We start from the raw sequence: 16,083 nt of genomic DNA, 5'->3' as shown, positions 1-16,083 counted from the left end.
AGAAGGCCCTGTTTTCCCCAAGCATCATGAAGGAATCTTCACTCTTACCACTGGGGCTGGCTGTTGAGTTGTCTTCTCTTGCTGGTTCTTTAGTCACAGTCACCTGAATGTTGGATCTTGGTGTTGTCAGAGTGATGAGAGCTGCTGCACACAGCAGCCTGAAAATGCCAAAACTGGGTTATGCTTCTAAGAACCCTCAATGAAGGGAAACTGCTATAGCAAAGAGAGAGGCACTGCAACCTTATCTCTACCGCTCACACATAAGCCAAGTTACCAGGCCCTGATATGACCACTACTGTTGTCTCTAGCACCACCTATTGTATACAATTGCCTAAGGCATGATATATGCCGCCTACTGCAATGAGGAGAATCTGTTTCTCCTGTGTCTGGGCCCATTCGTTTCACAGCCCTTGCACCCCACAGAAGGTGTTATGTGAACCACTCTTTAAATTCTTTTTCTTTTTAATTGAAGACTTCCCCGAGACAACTAAGTTGTGGGCCGGTGGGGATGGGAGCGGGTACATAGGACAAGTCTGCATATTAGATGCCATACTGCACTCAACGTTACCCTTCATTCAACCAGAGAATACTGTAAATGGATGAAGATTTTGAGACCAACTTCCTTCACTTAGGATTTATAAGGATGTTTACATTAGATTCAAATAATTCTAAGCATCTGTGGATTAAACAGGTGATGCTTGATGTCATAGTTTCCTTAGTACAAAGAAACAAATAACCAAAGCCATATTAATGGATAACAAGTTGTTATTCAATGGAACTGTGCTACATGGACATCTTCATTTAAGTGTAGGTGATAGACATCCTATAAATACAAAGATTTTTGAAACAGATAAGCAGCCAAAGTCATACATTCAGGAACATCTTCAGAAGATACTTTTTCAGTTAATATGCCTGCATTTCTGCTTCATAGATTGAGCCTATGAAATGGTGAGTCATTTATGAATTATTTTAAAGAGATTTTGATATACTAATCAGCTAAATATATCTGACGTCAGTGTAATTATTATTTAGAAACATTCAGATATGATTGGCTCATTGAAAATTTTGTCACACAAATCTGAAATGACAAATTCACTACCTAAAACTATTCATCTCTAAATTTTTGCATACATTAGTGTCATTATATCGCTTCCTCTCTGGAATAATAAAATGTGTAGTTATTATTTTTGCTTTTATTAAAATTATGTCTCATACAGCATGCTTTACAAACACTGTTTTACTACCACTCCTGAGATGGAACATATTTCTGGGGAAGAGTCAAGATTTTGCTTTTTTCTGAACTTTCTCATAAAAGAAAACCATGCATCAGGGACAGAAGAGATTATTCCTGATACAGACGTCTATTTTGAGGAAGCCCAGGTCACTATCAGGTGGACTATACCTACAGTTTCTTGATTAAACTGAAGCAATGGATATGCTGGATAATTGCTAAAGGTATTGACTTTCTATCTCACAAACCTATAGGTGTCCAAAGATGGCATGCAGTAACTCCATACTTACTTGTTCTGCTCCGACTGAGCTCTCTCATTGCCCATAGCAACGGTCCTATTTGGACTGGATAACCTTAGATAAGATTGGATGAGATCCAGAAGATTGGATAAGAAATGTTTACCAATAGACCCCACATCTAACTCCTACCTCAAATGCTATCAAATTTAAGTTCTAATCACTTTATTTCTTTCCTTGATACATTTTCTATACTAATTTTGAATCATTTTCCCAGTTAGTATATTTTGGACTATTTGCAGCTGTTTCACAATATAATCAATTCTAGACTTTTCACAGCTTGATTTGTGACCCTTTGTTCTTTAGATCTTAATTAAAACATTCAATAAAAATCAAAACCTACGTTTTGGCATCATCTGAGTTTTTTTTGTTTTAGTAACATATTCAATGCTATTAGGAAAAATGGTGGGGCCGGCCTAGTGGTGTAGCAGTTAAGTTTGCTCTCTCTGTTTCAGTGGCCTGGGTTTCTCAGGTTCGGATCCCCGGCACGAACTGACACACCGCTTGTCAAGCCATGCTGTGGTGGCATACCATATAAAGTAGAGGAAGATGGGCATGGATGTTAGCCCAGGGCCAATCTTCCTCAGCAAAAAGAGGAGGATTGGCAACGGATGTTAGTCATGATGATGATGATGTGATTCATGAAGTGACAGTGAATTAAAAGTGGAAGAAATGATCTTTATCTCTTCAAAATGCTTAAGGGAGGCTGGCCCTGTGGCCTAGTGGTTAAGTTCGGCACACTCCGTTTTGGTGGCCTGGGTTTGGTTCCCGGGAATGGACCTACACCACTCATCAGCAGCCATGCTGTGGCATTGACCCACACACAAAATAGAGGAAGATTGGCACAGATGTTAGCTCAGAGTGAATCTTCCTCAGAACAACAACAACAAAAAGCTTAAGAATAGAAATATAAGGCAGCAAATGATAAAAATGATAGTTAATTTTATCAAAAGGAAACATTGTATATCTTAATCACAGCTCTTGTGGTTAAGCCACTCAAATTAGCTTGAAGAAGAAAACAAAGAAGTGGGAGGAGGATGAAAAAGAGGAAGGAATTTAGTGTAAGGTTCCTGAGATATTTCATGGAATTTGAAGAAAGACATATATACAAACCTCCTCAGGAACTGAATCTGGTTATTATTGATTCTACTTTTAATAAACATAATTATTAATTGCAGTTAAAAATTACTAATTTTTAGATTTTAGTTTCTCCCTTAGTTCTGGGTCCTGAAAAGTTGTCTCTGCTTTTTATTACGTTTGCTTTATTTTTATCTCCTTTTTCTCTGAAACCAGCTTTCTCTCCATTCCCAAGAAGACTTGCAGTGGCTATAGACTTTGAAACCTGCCTGCAGATCCCTGAGAGAGAAAGACATTGTCAGTTCAGCCTGAATCCAGTGATCATCTCTGGCCCAATCAGCAATGACAGAGCATGTTTCGCTTAGTGCAAACAGGACAGGAGGTGGTCTAACTCTATGGGACGGGAAGGAAATTTTCAGAAAAACAAAATAGACTATGGGTTGAGCAAACATCACAAGATTTCTCCTCTATTAATATAACATCAGCTTTCAGGGTAAAATTACAAATATCCATGTTAATGACCTTTTGCCAATGATGGTTCTAATTGAGACCTCTGTCCAGAAAATGATTTGATCACAAATGAGGGATGATCTTGTAAGGAGAGGAAACATCTTCATGTATCTCGATTATGAATAATTATGGTCTGGGTAACTCCTGTTTGTTTTTTATGATAAAATTGGGAAGATTGTATAGTGGCCATTGTATTAGTCAAAAGTTCTAAAGAGAACCAAGAAGAAATAGGACAGAGAGAGAGAAAGAAAGAGAAAGAGAGAGAGAGAGAGAGAGAGATTGATTTTAAGGAATTGGCTCATGCCATTGTGAGGGCTGACAGATGGCAAGTCCAAAATCTACAGGACAAGCTGGCTGGTTGGTGATTCAGGCAAGAATTGATGTTGCATTCTTAAGTCCAAAGGCTGGAAACTCAGGGAGAATTTTTATGTTGCAATCTGGAGGAAAGATTCCTTCTTCTTCAGGAAACCGCAGTCTTTTCTCTTAAGCATCTCAATTTATTGGATGAGGCCCACTCACATTATAGAGGGTAATGTGCTTTACTTAAAGTCAATTGATTATAAATGTTAATCACATCTTAAAAAATACCTTTACAGAAAAATCTAGATTAGTGACCACATGACTGGTCATCATGGTCTAGCCAAGTTAACACATATAATTAACCATTACAGCAATCAAGCCTCTTTGTTTTTCTATGTTAAAGCTGAATTGCTAGCTACTTAAAGTTCTACAGGGAGAGTCTGTTTGTGTTGTTTCTTTATCTTCTTTTGATTATATTTTCTAGTCTTTGGGTAATTCAGTCTATTTGTTTTCATATTTTTATTTAGGAATGACAAACTTGATAAAAATGCACTTATACATATATTTTTTATAATTATTTAAAATAATTCCAAGTGCTGAATTTCATCATTTGCAAAACTGTTCTCACAACAAATGGAATTTACATCATTGTAATATATTTGACAATGGTAAAGAAAGAAAAGATGTATTAGAATTACAATAAATTAAATACTTCCTCCTTTCATTGCTACAAGTAGCCAAGTCAAAAATGAGGGAAAAACATCTCAAACCACAGGAAGTTTTGAGAATAAATTCTCACATAAGTCAAATATTAATGAAAATGAGATTGCGTGAATAAAGTGAAAGGTCACAGGAGATCTGGAACTACTAGAAAAACATGTTAAAACTATTGTGGAGAAATTGAGGATATCAATAAGCTAGCAAAGCAGAATAATAGAATAACTGAGAAATAAAGAGAATTTAGAACAACTAACATGAGCAGCGGATTGCAGATCCATGTTGTTGAAGTCCATTAGGAAATTCAAAAGCTAAGCCAGAACTAGATTTCACCAGCTGAGCATTCAAATATAACCTCCACTGAATTGTTAATTTAACAGTGCAAATTACTTAATCTCAATTTAAGTCACTCTCTTAAGATGGTTTCTATTTGGTAATGTTTGGAGTGGTTCTAATAAAAAAAAAGATTAGAGGGGCCAGCCCCCTGGCATAGCGGTTAAGTGCGCTTGCTCTGCTGCTGGCGGCCCACGTTCAGATCCTAGGCGCACACCGATGTAGTGGTTGTCGGGCCATGCTGTGGTGGTGTCCCATATAAAGTGGAGGAAGATGAGCACAGATATTAGCCCGGGGCCAGTCTTCCTCAGCAAAAAGAGGAGTATTGGCATGGATGTTAGCTCAGAGCTGATCTTCCTCACACACAAAAGAAAGATTGGCTATTAGGTCCTGAATTTGAATTTATCATCACAAATTGATTCCATGCAATCAACATTTCATCAAGTATATGAAATGTTCTTGTGTGTAAAATAGAGTTCCATCTTTTGGATTTGTTAAAGGGAATGAATAACGTATTACAAAGTTCTCAAGCCTAGGTTAGTTTATGTTGTTTAGAAGGAGATGCTTCTATTTGTTGTCACCATTATGAATGTATGCTGCCGGTTAACACACATTGAATTTGACTGAACTGTGTACCCAAAATGAGGGCATTTGCACTCATGCTACATGCCAGTAAGTCCTAGAGCTGAGATGCCGAAAGACTCAAGCCATTTATCATGGCACCCAAAGTATTCATTTTCTCAAAATGCGTATTTTAAGTCAGTCTTTATTGCATTATATTCATGTGAAATTTCTGGTAACAGTCTGGTGGTTCCTTCTCTATGTTCCAATATAAGGCAAAAAGAGAAAGTAAAAAAAAAGACTACATATTTTTTTTTACTGATGTCATGGTAGTTTATAACATTGTGAAATTTTAGTTCTACATTGTTGTTTGTCAGTCACCATATAAATGCGTGGCTTCACCCCTTGTGCCCACCCCTGGTAACCAACAAACTGTTCTCTCTGTCTGTGTATTAGTTTATCTTCCACATATGAATGAAATCATACAGTGTTTGTCTTTCTCTGTCTGGCTTATGTCACTTAACATAATACCCTCCAGGTCCATCCATGTTGTTGCAAATGGGATGATTTTTGTCTTTTTTATGGCTGAGTAGTATTCCATTGTATATATACCACATCTTCTTTATCCACTCATCAGTCGAAGGACATGTGGGTTGCTTCCATTTCTTGGCTATAGTGAATAATGCTGCAATGAACATAGGGGTGCACAAGCTTCTTTGGATTGTTGATTTCAGGTTCTTTGGATAAATACCCAGAAGTGGGATAGCTGGATCACAAGGTATTTCTATTTTTAATTTTTTGAGGAATCTCCATACTGTTTTCCATAGAAGCTGCACCAGTTTGCATTCCCACTAGCAGTGAATTAGTGTTCCCATTTCTCCACAACCTCTCCAACATTTGTTATTTTTTGTCTTGGTGATTATAGCCATTCTAACGGGTGTAAGGTGATATCTTAGTGTAGTTTTGATTTGCATTTCCCTGATGATTAGTGACATTGAACGTGTTTTCACATGCCTATTGGCCATCTGTATGTCTTCCTTGGAAAAATGTCTGTTCATGTTCTCTACCCATTTTTTGATCAAGTTGTTTGTTTTTTTGTTGTTCAGTTGTGTGAGTTCTTTATATATTACGGAGATTAACCCCTTGTCAGACATATGATTTGCAAATATTTTCTCCCAGCTGGTGGGTTGTCTTTTCATTTTGATCCTGGCTTCCTTTGCCTTGCAGAAGTTCTTTAGTCTGATGAAGTCCCGCTTGTTTATTTTTTCTTTTGTCTCCCTTGTCTGTGTAGACATGGAATTTGAAAAGATCCCTCTATGACCCTTGTCAAACAGTGTACTGCCTATATTTTCTTCCAGGAGTTTTACAGTTTCAGGTCTTACCTTCCAGTCTTTGATCCATTTTGAGTTAATTTTTGTGTATGGCGAAAGGAAATAATCTGCTTTCATTCTTTCACACGTGGCTGTCCAGTTTTCTCAGCATCACTTATTGAAGAGACTTTCCTTTCTCCATTCTATGCTCTTAGCTCCTTTGTCAAAGATTAGCTGTCCATAGATGTGTGGTTTTATTTCTGGGCTGTCAAATTCTATTCCATTGATCTGTGTGTCTGTTTTTGGACCAGTACCATGCTGTTTTAATTATTATAGCTTTGTAGTATATTTTAAAGTTAGAGATTGTGATGCCTCCAGGTTTGTTCTTTTTTCTCAGGATTGCTTTACCTATTTGGGGTCTTTTGTTGCCCCATATGAATTTTAGTATTCTTTGTTCTCTTTCTGTGAAGAATGTCATTGGGATTCTGATTGGGATTGCATTGAGTCTGTAGATTGCTTTAGGTAGTATGGACATTTCACTAGGTTTATTCTTCCAATCCATGTGCATGGGATACCTTTCCATTTCTTTATGTCACCATTGATTTCTTTAAATAATGTCTTATAGTTTTCATTGTATAGGTCTTTCATTTCCTTGGTTAAATTTATTCCTACATGTTTTATGCTTTTTGTTGTGATTGTAAATGGGATTGTCTTCTTGAGTTCTCTTTCTGTTAGTTTCTTATTAGAATATAGAAATGCAACTGATTTTTGTAAGTTGATTTGTACCCTGCAACTTTGCTGTAGTTGTTGATTATTTCAAATAGTTTTCCAATGTATTCTTTAGGGTTTCCTTTTTTTGTGTGTGTGTGTGAGGAGATCAGCCCTGTGCTAACATCTGCCAATCCTCCTCTTTTTTGCTGAGGAAGACTGGCCCTGGGCTAACATCCGTGCCCATCTTCCTCCACTTTATATGGGATGCCGCCACAGCATGACTTGCCAAGCAGTGCATCGGTGCAGGCCCAGGATATGAACCAGCGAACACCGGGCTGCCACAGTGGAGCGTGCGCACTTAACTGCTTGTGCCACTGGGCTGGACCCTAGGGTTTTCTATATATAAAATCATGTCATCTGGAAACAGCAAAAGTTTCACTTCTTCACTGCCTATTTGGAGTCCTTTTATTCCTTTTTCTTGCCTAATTGCTCTGGCCAAAACCTCCACTACTATGTTGAATAAGAGTGGCAAGAGTGGGCATCCTTGTCTTGTTCCTGTTCTCAGAGGAAGGTTTTCAGTTTTTCCCTGTTGAGTATGATAATGGCTGTGGTTTTGTCATCTATGGTTGTTATTATGTTGAGGTATTTTCCTTCTATACCCATTTTGTTGAGAATTTTTATCATAAATGGATGTTGGATTTTGTCAAATGCTTTCTCTGCATCTATTGAGTGGATCATGTGGTTTTTATTCTTTGTTTTGTTAATGTGGTGTATCACATTGATTGATTCATGGATGCTGAACCATTCCTGTGTCCCTGGTATAAATCCCACGTGATCATGGTGTATGATCTTTTTAATGTGTTGCTGTATTCAGTTTGCCAATATTTTGTTGAGGATTTTTGCATCTATGTTCATCAGTGATGTTGGCCTGTAATTTTCCTTCTTTGTATTGTCCTTGTCTGGCTTTGGTAACAGAATGATGTTAGGAAGTATTCCATCTTCGTCTATTTTTTAAAATAGTTTGAGAAGCATAGGTATTAAATCTTCTTGGAATGTTTGCTAAAAGTCTCCAGAGAAGCCATCTGGTCTTGGACTTCTATTTTTTAGGAGGTTTTTGATTACTGTTTCAATCTCTTCACCTGTGATTGGTCTATTCAGAGTCTCTATTTCTTCTTGATTCAGTTTTGGGAGGTTGTATGAGTCTAAGAATTTATCTGTTTCTTCTAGATTGTCCAGTTTTTTAGCATATAGTTTTTCATAGTATTCTTTTATAATCCTTTGTATTTCTGTGGTATCCATTGTAATTTCTCCTCTTTCATTTCTAATTTTATTTATTTGAGCCTTCTCTCTTTTTTTCGTTGTGAGTCTGGCTAAGGGTTTGTCAATTTTGTTTATCTTCTCAAAGAACCAGCTCTTTGTTTCATTGATCCTTTCTACTGTCTTTTTGGTTTCAATTTCACTTACTTCTGCTCTAACTTTTATTATTTCTCTCCTCCTGACTTTGGGCTTTGTTTGTTCTTCCTTTTCTAATTCGGTTATGTATAGTTTAAGGTTGCTTATTTGAGATTTTTCTTGTTTGTTTTCTTTTTCTTTTTCTTTTTATTGCAGTAACATTGGTTTATAACATTGTATAAATTTCAGGTGTACATCATTATACTTCTATTTCTGCATAGATTACATCATATTCACCACCTAAAGACTAATTACAATCCATCACCACACACATGTGCCTAATCCTCTCTGTCGCCCTCCTCTTTCCCCCCTTCCCCTCTGGTAACCACCAATCCAATCTCTGTCTCTACGTGTTTGTTTTTTGTTGTTTTTATCTTCTACTTATGAGTGAGATCATACAGTATTTAACTTTCTCCCTCTTACTTATTTCACTTAGCATAATACCCTCAGTGTCCACCCATGTTGTTACAAATGGATTTCATCATTTCTTATGGCTGAGTAGTATTCTGTCGTGTATATATACCACATCTTCCTTATCCATTCATCCCTTGATGGGCACTTAGGTTGCTTCCAAGTCTTGGCTATTGTGAATAATGCTGCAATGAACACAAGGGTGCGTGTATCTTTATGCATTTGTGTTTTCATGTTCTTTGGATAAATATCCAGCGATGGAATAGCTGGATCGTGTGGTAGTTCTATCTTTAATTTTTTGAGGAATCTCCATACTGTTTTCCATAGTGGCTGCACCAGTTTGCACTCCCACCAGTGGTGTATGAGAGTTCCCTCGTCTCCACATCCTCTCCAAAACTTGTTGCTTCCTGTCTTGTTAATTATAGCCATTCTGACGGGCATGAGGTGATATCTCATTGTATTTTTGATTTGCATTTCCCTGATAGTTAATGATGCTGAATATCTTTTCATGTGCCTGTTGACCATCTGTATATCTTCTTTGGAGAAATGTCTGTTCAGGTCTTTTGCCCATTTTTTAATTGGGTTATTAGTTTTTTTGTTGTTGAGGTATATGAGTTCTTTATATATTTTGGATATTAACCCCTTATCAGATATATGGTTTACAAATATCTTCTTCCAATTGTTAGGTTGTCTTTTTGTTTTGTTGATGGTTTCCTTTGCTGTTCAGAAGTTTTTTAGTTCTTGTTTGTTAAGGTGGGCCTGTATTGCTATGAGTTTCCCTCTCAGGACCACTTTTGGTATATCCCATATGAGTTGGTATGGTGTATTTTCATTTTCATTTGTCTCCAGATATTTTTTGATTTCTCCTTTAATTTCTTCAATTATCCATTGGGTTGTTCAGTGGCATGTTGTTTAGTCTCCACATCTTTGTCACCTTCCCAGTTTTTTTTTTTAGTTGGTTTGTAGTTTCATAGCATTGTGGTCGGAAAAGATGCTTGTTATGTTATCAATATTCTTAAATTTATAGAGGCTTGCCTTGTTTCCCAACATATGGTCTATCCTTGAGAATGTTCCATGTGCACTTGAGAAGAATGTGTAATCTGCTGTGTTTGGGTGGAGTGCTGTATATATATCTTTTAAGTCCATCTCATCTAGTTTTTCACTTAAGTCCACTATTGCCATATTGACTTTCTGTCTGGATCATCTATCAAATGATGTAAGTGGGGTGTTAAGATCTCCTACTATTATTTTGTTGTCATTAATCTCTCCTTTTATGTTTGTTAATGGTTGCTTTATATACTTTGGTTGTCCTGTGTTGGGTGCATATATATATATATAATTTTTTTGTGTGTGAGGAGATCAGCCCTGTGCTAACATCTGCCAATCCTCCTTTTTTTTGCTGAGGAAGACTGGCCCTGGGCTAATATCTGTGCCCATCTTCCTCTACTTTATGTGGGACGCCGCCACAGCATGGCTTGCCAAGCGGTGCGTCGGTGTGTGCCCAGGATCCGAACTGGTGAAGCCTGGGCCGCCGCGGCGGAGCGCGCGCACCCAACCGCTCGTGCCACCAGGCCGGCCCCGGGTGCATATATATTTATAAGTGATATGTCTTCTTGATGGAGTGTCCTTTTTATCATTATATATTGCCCCCTTTGTCTCTCATTACCTCTTTTATCTTGAAGTCAACTTTGCCTAAGTATGGCAACATCTGCTCTCTTTTGTTTGCCATTGGCTTGGAGTATTGTCTTCCATCCTTTCATTCTGAGCCTGTGTTTTTAGAGCTGAGATGTGTCTCCTGGAGGCAGCATATTGTTGGATCTTGTTTTTTAATCCATCCCACCACTCTGTGTCTTTTGATAGGAGAATTCAGTCCATTTACATTTAGAGTGGTTATTGATATATGAGGGCTTAATGTTGCTATTTTATCACTCATTTTCTGGTTCTTTTGCATTTCCTTTGTTTCTCATCCCATGTGTTTTGGACTACCACTTCAGTTTGGTAGTTTTGTGTGATAGTTTTCTCTTTATTTATTGTGTGTGTCTTGGTTCTGACTATTTGTTTAGTGGTAACCATTAGGTTTGCATAAAAAAATCTCTTAGATGAGATAGTCCATTTTCTGATGGCCTCTTATTTCCTTAGACTAAGTTGATTCCATCCCTTTCCTCTTCCCCTTCTAAGTTATTATTGTCACAACTTATTCCACCTTGTGTTGTGAGTTTGTGTTTAAAGTGCTGAGGTTATATTTATTTTTGGTGTTTTCCTTCCCTTAATCGTTGATGTTATAATTAAATGCTTGCTAACCTATTCTGATAGAGAGCTGCAATTTTTCTGACTTTGTTTACCTATTTTTCTCCTTGCTCAGAGCTTTGTATCCCTTTTTCCTTTTTTTTCAGGCTTGAGGGCCTTCGTGAGCATTTCTTGTAGTGGGGGTCTTGTGGCAATGAACTCCCCTAGCTTTTGTTTATCTGGGATAGTTATTATTTCTCCATCATATATGAAGGATATTTTCCCTGGATACAATATTCTTGGCTGAAAGTTTTTGTCTTTCAGAATTTTGAATATATCATTCCACTCTCTCCTAGACTGTAAAGTTTCTGCTGAGAAATTGGCTGAGAGCCTGATAGGAATTCCTTTGTATGTTATTTTTCCGTCTTGCTGCCCTTAATATTTTTTCTTTATCATTGACTTTTGCCGGCTTTACTACTATATGCCTTGAGGAGGGTCTTTTCATGTTGGTATATTTAGGAGATCTGTTGACTTCATTCACTTGTATTTCCGCTCCTTCCCCAGGTTTTGGAAATTGTCAGCTATTATTTCTTTGAACAAGCTCTCTGCTCCTTTTTCCCTCTCCTCTCCCACTGGAATACCTATAATCCTTATGTTGCATTTCCTAATTGAGTCAGATATTTCTTGAAGAATTTCTTCATTTCTTTTTAGGCTTAGTTCTCTCTCCTCCTCCATCTGGAGCATTTCTGCATTCCTATCCTTAATATTTGCTAATTCTTTCCTCTATATTGTCAGCTCTGTTCTATAAAGATTCCAGATTTTTCTTTATCTCCTCCATTGTGTTTTTCATCTCCAACATTTGATTGTTTTTTCTTTATAGTTTCAATCGCTTTTGTGAAGAATTCCCTGATTTCCTTGAATTGTCTATGGGTATCTTCTTGTAATTAGTTGAGCTTTTTTATGATAGCTATTTTGAATTCTCTGTCATTTAGATTATAAATTTCTGAGCCTTCAGGATTGGCTTCTGGGTGTTTGTCATTTTCCTTCTGGTCTGGAGATTTTATATATTTTCACATACTGCTTAAGGCATGGACTTATTTTTCCTCATTCTGAAAATATCTGGTCACAGCTTCCACCTGCCACCAGTGGGTGGGGGTCAAAATCTGTGTATTCTGAGCCCACTGTGATCTGCATGTGCTTTGGCTGACCAGCTGTGCTGGAGTGGCAGGTGGGGGGAGGGGCTCTTCCTTTCACCTGTTGGATCCCGGGGGCTTCTCACTTTTCCCTCATTATCTGCTCTCCTGGGGTGCTAGCTTGATGAACACACCTCCACAACGGTCCATCCTCTCCATATGTGAATTTCCCACAGGCTGTGAGAAAACTTGGAGACTGACAGTTTTCCCACAGAGGGCCACCCCTCCCCCCACTCTGAGAGGCATGTGGTCCCACAGGGGAGGGGCTTTTTCTTTTGCCTGCATGCCTGGAGGCTTCTCACACTTCTCTCACTATCTGCTCTCCTGGGGTGCTAGCTTGATGAAGGCACAGCTGCAATCGTTCAGTCCCTTTTGTGTGGGAATTTCCCCCCAGCTGTGAGAGAACTTGGAGAGTGACAGTTCCCATGGAGGGCCACCCCTCCCCTCTCTCAGAGAGCTATGTGGTCTCAGTCCCAGGGTCACTGTGGTTGGGTAAGGAGAGGAGTTCTCCTTACCTCCTTCCACTTCCTCTGGGGGTTCCAGCACCTCCACCTTCAGATGTAAGGCTGCGTGGGTCTCTCAGACGTCTTTTGTGTTGTGTGAATGTCCTCTATTGGTATATGAATGTCTTTTTTGTTGTATCTTGTGGGGGATAGTCTAAGGGGGAAGGTTCACTCTGCAATGATGCTGATCACTCAACTATGTAATTTTTAATTTACTCATGTCTAGACTAGGAGAGATCAAGCTCTATGGGCAGAAAACCATGTTGCATGTTTAATAAACTATGAACGTAGTGCACACATGAGTAGAGTTTGCTGTACTAATCAAATAAAAGACATAAAATGTTAAGGAACCATTTAATGGTCTACCTAATCATTATTGTATAGCATAGCAATTAGGTATAAAATTATAAGCAACTCACATGAAAGTCAATAATCATAATGTCTTCTTGTGACAGTTTGAGTTCATACAGTGACCTGACACTCCCTTTTCATAGTGGCCTGATGAGAGGCTACTCAAGCAGTGTTGGGAGTTCTGGTCATTCATGTGATAAGAACAATTCATAGTTCATATCAGTTGAAGAAAAGGAAAGAAGATTCAGCTTCAATTCTCACACAAAATAATACCTTATACTCTGGAGTTTCTTCTATGCTTATTTCCCCATTAATGCCCTTCATCAAAGCATCAACCCAATATTTTCACAACTCCACAAATGCTTGCATGCTTAAAGGGAGGAATCAAATGTCAGGCTTGTACCAGAGAAATAGAATGATGCATGGGCCACTAACCATTATAATAGAATCAGTATATTAAGAAGGGGGGAATTATGTAGGGAGTTGACATAGAGGATGAAATTTTAGGCCAAGAGCCAAGGATGGGGCTTAAAGGGGAGAGAGACACAGCTGAGAAAATGCACCGGGGATAGATTTGAGCAGGGCAGGAGCTGGAGGAAGAATTTGCAGTGGATTTCATGCCACCACTTGGGTAGCATACAGATCCTGAGGCAGTTAAATTAAAGATGCTGTGACACCAATATCTGGGTTCCTCTGATTTTAAAGAAAACAATCTTGGGATACAGCATCAGAGACTGAGATGAATACCAGGTAGCACTGATTGTCCCTCCTCACTGTGCCGCTCTTAGCTTCCTGAAACCCTGAAGGCAAGTTTCCCTTGGGAACCATAAGCCTGCTCAGCTTGGGGTCAACCCATCATTCTTGACCAGCAGAAACCTGGGAGCTGCAGCCTCCATCATATTCCTGGAGTTCAACCAGCCTATAACTCTCCTGCCTCTTCAGGGCAACCATCATGTAGTGGCTACTTCCAATGGTCTAGTCTTAGCTTTCCTCTTCTCCAAAGACTCAGTCAAAGTTGCTGGGCAAGAAAGGAATAATTTAAATAAAGGAGTTACTATGTAGGGGCATAAAGGAAAAATAATATCCTCTTTACCACACCCCTTTACCTCTTTCCATGCCTTTTTAGCAATCTCTATTTTCTATTTAAGAAGATGGCTAAAGGTAAACTGAAAGCTCTTTTTTCCTCACTCATACCAGCTTGGTACAGGTGAGAGGAACATGTTGGAAGCCTCTGTTTGTGCCTTAAATCAAGCATGATACAGCAGTTTGCAACTCAGAGTTGAAAGACAAGTGTTTTCTCAGCAGTCAAGAATCCTCTGTGTTAACTTTTAATGTGCATGTGGAAAAAGCTAGAATGGCACAGATTTGCCTGCTCCAAATTTTCTTCCCACTGAGTCAATCTGGTTTCATCCACATTCCCTGGAGGAAGTTGATCAATTTCTCTTCCCCTCAGCTTTGGCCTGTTACTCTCAGCATCTCCTAACCCAGATCCATTGCTGCCTAAACAGTGCACACTCTGAACCCAGCCCACTTTTTCCTTTTTCTTAGATCTATATTTAATAAAAGAAAAACACAAAAATTCTAGGCTCCCTAGTAGGCTGATAATCCTGCCAATTTAAACTAGGTCCTACAAAGTATTTGTTAAAAAATATAAGATGATGTCAAACCAAATTTGATTCCTTTTACAAAGTTATAACTCTATGCCAAGGAAACATAGAGGCTGGCTGTTTGGCTTTCTTTTTGGGGGCCCAGGTATTAAGAGTTGAGTACTCCCAGTTTATGGCCCCCTTCATCTTCAGTCTTGCAAATCACTCTGTTTTATTTTTCTGTCATCCTATTTCGATTAATCTCTTCCCACCACAGGTGTGTACTCCTTGTGTTTGCTATCTGTCTCTAGACGTGTAAATATCTCTGAAAATTGTGTATAGTACTGTTTTACTATAGTAGTAAAATTACAGAAATTGGATTGTACTAGAAATCTGATGCTTCTTCCCTTTTGTTTAAACTTAATGATAGATATGTAAGATTTATCAGAATGATTGTATCATATTCTAGATGGTTCAGAGATTTTTCCATCACATTTTACTCTATTCAGTCCTGTATTAAATTCCTTATTTAGATACTTAAATTACTTTCCCTGCTGTCAGAAAATCACAACAACAACAGAATGCATACATTGTATTTGTGCACTAGTTTCTCTGAGGTATGAAACTAGGAGTGAATTTCTTGGTGATAGGATCTAGATAGTGCTATTTCATTAATTCCTCAAATAGCTGCACTAATCTACATTCCCATCAGTAATATCTTAGCATGCTTCTTTCCTAACATCCTCAGCAATATTTGTTACTATCTTATTTTCTAATTTTTGCTAAAATAATGTTTGCAAAGAGGATATTCACTATTGTTTTAATTTCATTTCTTTCTTCATAATGATATTGAACATATCTTCATATACTTTTGGTTTCCCCTTTGGTGTCTATTAATATCCATATTAGGCTTCTTGTCTTTTTCATCACCTAGGTTCCGTACATATTCTAACATTAATTGTTAATCTTTTTTTTTTTAACAGTAATAATCTCCTCCCAGTCTGTCAACTGTCTGCAGACTTTGCACATAGTGCCCCTTAATGCCTTTCTCTTCTTTTTTTTACCTCTCCAGATACTCATCTTTCATTAAGGCCTAACTCAAATATACTTTTTGTCATTAAACATGTTTTTACTGCTCAAGTATCATGAACTCCTCTATTTTTTATTATCTGTACCATCATGTGTCACTTATATTCCTTGAGGTATTAGGGATATTTCTATAACATGTCCTCAATATTATGGATTGTATTGAATATATTTACATCTTTTATAATGCCAATTGTACCTAACATAGTGTTTAGGAAATAGCTGTCTA

The sequence above is a fragment of the Ceratotherium simum genome, chromosome 8, assembly GCF_057802395.1.
Source record: "Ceratotherium simum simum isolate JZ-2026a chromosome 8, ASM5780239v1, whole genome shotgun sequence".
NCBI classification, from domain to species: domain Eukaryota; kingdom Metazoa; phylum Chordata; class Mammalia; order Perissodactyla; family Rhinocerotidae; genus Ceratotherium; species Ceratotherium simum.
This window is presented reverse-complemented; position numbering follows the sequence as displayed.